Here is a 6,376-nt window from a genome sequence, read left to right as displayed (position 1 = left end):
CACTGACTAAATTCTTGTACTAATGGCTCCATGATGCTGCATTTAAAGATTATAATACATTTATAGCCCACTAATAAAAAAAAAAAAGCTGTACAAAAGCCAGGTATTAGCTATTATTAAATAAAAATAATTTACAGCTTACCACAGTCACAATGAATGAGACTGACTCACTCATGGGCTTTAGGACATTTTTTCTAGTTTTTGTTTTATGAGACTGTACATGAAGGATGTTAGCTCAGTTGGAGATTTTCTCTTTTACTCTATGCCAAGGTTTTCAGAAGTGACTAATGACTTTGGGTGCCTAACTGGAAACATTGTAATAACGCCTGAATTTCAGAATGGCTGAGCACCCATCATCTGAAATTTAAGTCCTTTTATGGTCGTTTAAATTCAGCTCTCAGGACCGAGATCCTCTAATTCATCAGTAACTCTTGAAAAGCTTGGAAGTTACAGAAATATATTAAAAAATTTAATATGCAATTTCCTCCTTAAAAGCCTCCCCATACCAAATTTTCCATGTCCCAACATGTGTGGAATTAGAAAAAAAAGAAATTGGCAATTATTGAATGCAATATGCTTTGATTTTATGATAAAGAAAACATTGTGTTCATTTCCTTACTACAGTGTGGTAGCCCTGCTTTTCTGATAAATAGTAATATCCATAACCTTGTTTTTAAAGAGCATTATGCCAGTTTTCTAGATCCTCAGCATAAATCAGTGAAGTGGTTGTGGGAATTCAGCCTGCGTTTTGGAAAGGTAGACACAACTCTGTTGTCATTATATAGGGAGGAATGATTCACGGGACGTAGCAAGCACAAAAGGCTTGGGATACGTGGGGATGAAAGTCCCATGCAAGCTGACAATACTCTGACAGTATTTCACAGACTTTCTGGTGCCGTGCTGCCACAACCCACAGTTATGCAGTGGACAGGTATTACCTTTCACTAACATTATCTTTGCAGATACCAAGTCAGATCTTTCTTTGATATCCACTGGTGCAAACTACCACCAGTTAAATTATGCCATTTGACTCCAGGTGGGCTTAGTATTTCATTGCTCACTGGGAGGTGAAGCCTTCCCTTAGATCACTGGAGAGCTCTGGCTGATTATCTCATAAAAATCAGCTATTGCATCAGGCACAGAATAGGAGGAAGTTAGTCTCTTAAATGAATTGTAGCTGGAAGCTTTTACTCTGTCTGGCCAGGCTGTTACCCACAGCTTAGATTAGATCTGATCTTTTTATGCTTCCCTACAGGTTTGCTTTGATTGTCTCCCCATTTGCCAATAAACACTGTAAGAGACCACTGGGCAATTACCGAGGAAGTCCCTGGGAACTGTTCCCAGCAAGTCTGATCTGAGGCATGCAGGGTATAAGGCACTTGCCCGGGATCACATGTTCCCAGATACACGGGACACGCGGATGGCTGTTCCCAGAAGTGGATGCCAAGAAGCAAGCTAGCGAGGGGCATGGGAACAGCCCGGTGACCGCAGCCAACGGCAGCGGTGGGAGACTGAGGGCTGTAGCGGGACTGTGAGAAATGAAGCAGCGTGTTTGGTTTTGAAGTGAGAAACCCAAATGCTTGTCTAAAGCACACTGGGCATCACTGAGCACCCAGTTTTAGAGTGACAGTGCTACACAGAGGTGTTGTGAATCCTTTATCTCTGACTGACTGACCGTTTCATCACCTGGATGGCCCTGAAAATTTAGCTGCAGGCAAGGACAGAAGAGTAAGTTTATCTTGGCATCTTCTACTCTCTTTTTATTAAAGGGTTGTAGCATCTGTTATTTCCTCCAACTGTTTCTCTGAGTCTTACCTCTCTGAGCCTGGACCATAATCCTACACTCAATCCTGTACTGGCTCCTTACCTTCCCAGTCTCTGTCTTTGCATCACCTGACCGTGTCGTCTGCCTGACTTTGGCCGGGTGACCCACTGGCTCTGTGGAGGGCACAGCAGAGCCAGCAGCCCCTTGCACCTTTTATTGGAACTGTTTATTTTATTTCTTCTTGTTCAGATGAGCATATTCCAGTCTTCAGTATTGAAATCCAGCAAGACACATGGGAATCCCCCAGTGTGCAACCCCAGCCACGGCCAGGATCTCCAGGACCTTGCTACCTACATCCATCCATCCTGTTGGACAGGATTCACTCCTCTCCTCCTGGCTGTGAGGCTGCTGAGCCCCAGGTCTACTCGGGCACAAAGTCCAGCCAAGAGCAGCCAGACCTGTTGTGCAGTGAGGGCTGCACCATCCGTATTTGCAGCATGACAGCCTCTTTTCTGCTGTCCTGCATCCTCTGAATTGCCAGCCTGGCAGCCAAACTCCTCAGCAAGGCAGACACCATGGTGCTGAGGCAGCCTAACACCACTTGCCCCTGCATTACTCCTTCTTCTCCATCTCCCTTTGCACGATGTGATGTGCTGGAAGGGTTGCAGGAAAGGAAATGGAAGAGGAGGGGGGGAAACCTCCTGGCTGCCTGGCCACCCTTCAGCTGATGGTGAGCAGCTTGTCCTCCTAGACTTACCTAGCTACCTACACTCTTCTGTTCATGGTACGTATGGCATTGTCCTTCAGCTAAAATGTGTGACTTCTGTTTTAATAAGAGCAGAATAGGAAGACATGTATGTCAGACGTCAAAGAGCCTGGGACTTATGAGTTTTGCAGGTATAAAATGGAGCAGATTTTTTTTTTTTTTAATGAGTCTAAGAGTTTGAACAACAGCATTGCACTGGGGAGAATAAAATCCACTCTACTTGTGCTCAGGCAAATGTACATTATACTGAGTTAGTGTCCGGACTGGATAGAAAAGGGAGAGCAACGGACTCCACAGAGAGGGTTTGAGAGATGACACTGGAGGCATAACCACACCAGCAATCTGTTGCCTGGCTTATCACCAGGGAATGAAGTTTACCCCACTTATAAGGAAATGAACAGGGCCCTGGAGGTGTTTCTGAAGAATGAGACACTGTCATCTGCACTAAGCATGGCTCGATATGACCTCTAAACCTCCAAGGCCACATCTTCTGCTTGTAAGGAAGCAGAGCCTGCCCTGGCAGGGCGGTGCCTGTAAACGCCACGCTGCTACAGCCCCACTGGCAGCACCCAGGGCAGCAAAGTGCCCCAGCAGAGGCGCAGCTGAAGGGTAAATGCCTGCCACCCCAACCATGTCCCCTCCGGTAGCACTTCTGCTGGCAGAAAGATTTTGGTAGCATTTCTGAATTTTCCTGTTCCTAGCAGACTCAGCTCTGGGAGCTGAACTTCTTGGTGTAGACTGAGGCTCACAGAAGATGTTTTCATATTTACTTGGCTACTCATTTTACATGAGTGCCTGTATCTCTCAATGCTGTGTACAGCGTTGCTTGTGTCTTTATGGCATAGGGCCACCCTAAGGGTTTTCCTACAATAAAAATTCAGGGAAATTTCAGTCTCCCTACCTGTCACTTCCCTGTGCCTTCAGCAGTCTTTTCCATCCGTGTGAAAAGCTGGTGAAGTAGCTGCTTGCCAAGCTGGCTACTCGGCTGGGTGCTCTTCCTCCTCTCGCTGCCTTCCCCGCAGCCCTGCGGAATGTCGCAGCTCCGGATTTTCTCCTTTCCCGACAGGTGACTATGAGCAGGGAGCAGGACGTGTCTGTGGGCTTGTGGGGACTGGGGTTTTTCTCAGGTGATGCCGCAGTGGTGGGGACACAGCTCTGCGCAGCTCTGGAAGCAGAAATAAAGCGTGGCATAGCCAAAACAGCCTAAAGAGCCTAATGGATACGTCAATGGGAAATGGTGTCCTAATGCCTCTCATTTCTCTTATAAATTTCAGTGTCAGTCATCAGATATGCCTGTATCTAGTATATAAGCCTCATTTTTTTTTTCCTCCATAAAACGCACCTAAAATTGAAGTGTGTTTTACTCTGAAATTTTTTAGGAAGGTGTAACTGATATCAGGTCCTGGTGGCCTAAGGAGATACCAGCTTACTGCTGCCAGCACCACAACTACCACAGCAGCAGCAAGGGCAGCAAATCTGGAGGTGGTGGATCGAATTGACCCTCCTTTGGGCCAACAAATACACAGATGTATCTTCGTCCCTGGACAATATGGAAAGCCCAGCGAAGGTAAGAAATGTACTTTGTTCTCTGTGTAATACACTCTTTTTTCCTTCTCCGTCTGTCCAGCGGTGGCTGCGCTGTGCCGATGAGCAGCACAAGGGTGTCTGCCGACCACCCTGCAGATATGACTTTTTTAAGAGGTCTCCCCCAGCTCCATCCTGTCCCAGCACAGCACTACCCCCTCCCTTCCAACACTGCTCTCGGGCACTCAGGCGCCTGTGCCTAATTGAGGCAGCAGCTGGTTTTAATATGAGGTCTGAACACTGTTTTGGTTTTTTTGGTTTTGGTTTTTTTTTTAGATCCTAAATTGCTTTCAAAGGGATGGTGCATCATGCTCCCCTCCAGCCCAGGAGCGGCGGGGACAGTCTTTGCAGCCTCCAGAAGATGGTGCCCTGCTGTTAGGAAACAATGCTGCGAGCAGCAGTCATTCCAGTTCACTGGCACAATGTCACACAAAACGCTTTGTGTCTGTCAGCACATTCCTGGAAGGTCACAGTGAATGATGAATGCTCCTGTGTAGGAGCTGAAGAGTTTTTTTTTTTCCCTTCTTCTTTTTTTTTCCCCTTTTTTTTTTTCCATGAATTGCATCACTTGGCGGCCTCTTGGCTTCATTCATTTGACTCCTGTGGTTACAAACCTTTCCCAATTGTTGTGAGCCTGCTTCCTCCACAACCCCTCTGTGGCCAAAGCCGGATATTCATGACTGACTGGCCTGGGGAAGCTGGATAACTTCCAGCTACTTTCCACAGCAGAGTTGCTCACTTCCCTCCCCCCGAGGTCTGAAATATCCTGTGGTTCTGGTTAGCTTTCTCTCCGGATGCACATCAGCTAAAGCATATGCATCATCATGCGATACCCAAGGTTGTTTCAGCGCAGCTAATTGTGACAGAGGCTTTATTTAGATGTCGTGTATAAAAAGATGAGTAAAGCACTCCAATATGAAGTCAGAAAGATATTTGACTTGATCCTGAATGAAAAGCTGATTTTCACTGGCATGTAGCACTAGAGTTCTCCACTGAGCTTTGCACATATGTCTAAGATGTTTAAATAATTCCAATAAACTATGATGTCATCTTTGCAGCTCTGTTGCCATTTCCTATGATTTGGTTCATGATTTCTTTCCCCTCTGAGTTCCTAATTGCTCATGAAGCTTGTGCAATTGAATGGGGCTCTTCTATTTTTTCACGCTCCCTTCCCCCCATACAGAAAGCTCAGACCTGCTAGTTGTAACTGGGGAAAAACACCTACAGCCAAATTCAGTCTTACTTCTCAGTGGGAATTTACCAGCACCTGAGTAGCAGTATCACTCGGCACAACCCAGCCAGCCACACTGAAGGGTATTTTGTTGGCGTGGGGAGTGTCTGGATGGTGAGGAGGGTTCAGGAAAATCCGTGACCAGAATGAAATTGAAAGAACACCTGCATTTGCAAAGTGTTCATGGGCCTGTTCAGAGGCTCGTGTGGGCACACGTCCTTCCCAAGGATGGAGACACATTCAATGGTCAGGGCAGGCTGACAGTCTCCAGTACGTCTGCTTTTGTTTGCACAAATGCAGCAGGGCAGAGGTTCTGAGAAGGGGCTGCTGGGACCCTGAGAGTACATCTGTTGAGGTCTCATTCTCTGTCCCTGAAGCCATCTGGCTATGCCTGTACTGTTAAAGTCTCTTTGCCTTCAAAACAGGGTGGCTGCGTCTAACTTGGCTAGTGAACAGTCCCTGGTCTAGTCCAGTCCCTGCACTGTGCAACCTCCCTAGCTGTGCCCAGGAACCGGTTGAAGGGTGCTGGCTGGCCCAGGTCAGAATGGTGGTGGCACTGCTGTGACCTTTCTCTGGTTCAGATGATGGGGATCTGTGCTTGTGTCCTGGCTTTACTTAACTTGCTAGTATGGATGTGGCTGAACAGACTCCTGTGGGCTATACAGGGTTCACCTGCAGGACTGGGAATCTTCATTTTGCATAGAAGAAAAACATCCTTTGGCTGGAGAAACTGGATGGGAAACTGGTGAGAGGTGGAAGATGGAAAGTAAATTCTGAGTGAGAAAAAGAACAGTGTCTGGACTTCAGTAAAAGACTAAATAAAGCCAGAGAGAAATAAATTCAGAGGCCAAATGAGTCCTTAGGAGTCAAAGTCTGTGAACTAGAGTAGGAGATATTTTCCAGAAAGCTGCAAAGAAACACATGTTGCTGCCAGTTCATTGGCACATAGGAAGAAACTACTGAAACTTCAAGGGGGTTTTTCAGCAGCAACAGATAACAACATTTTGCAAAAGCTTTGGTGAAGACAAGC

The 6,376-nt window shown here is 46.5% G+C and overlaps 1 long non-coding RNA gene across 1 annotated transcript in view; it reads left to right on the top strand.

Annotated features, from left to right (window-relative positions):
* The first annotated feature begins 1,225 nt into the window (after positions 1-1,225).
* LOC140650371 (uncharacterized) overlaps positions 1,226-6,376 on the top strand; it is a 45,517-nt gene continuing 40,366 nt past the window's right edge. Inside the window, exons 1-3 of the long non-coding RNA XR_012041957.1 lie at positions 1,226-1,728; positions 2,015-2,549; positions 3,911-4,098. This is a non-coding gene — a long non-coding RNA (uncharacterized lncRNA). The remainder of the gene's footprint in view (positions 1,729-2,014; positions 2,550-3,910; positions 4,099-6,376) is intronic.

The sequence above is a fragment of the Ciconia boyciana genome, chromosome 3 (genome assembly GCF_034638445.1).
Source record: "Ciconia boyciana chromosome 3, ASM3463844v1, whole genome shotgun sequence".
Taxonomy (NCBI): domain Eukaryota; kingdom Metazoa; phylum Chordata; class Aves; order Ciconiiformes; family Ciconiidae; genus Ciconia; species Ciconia boyciana.
This window is presented reverse-complemented; position numbering and strand designations above follow the sequence as displayed.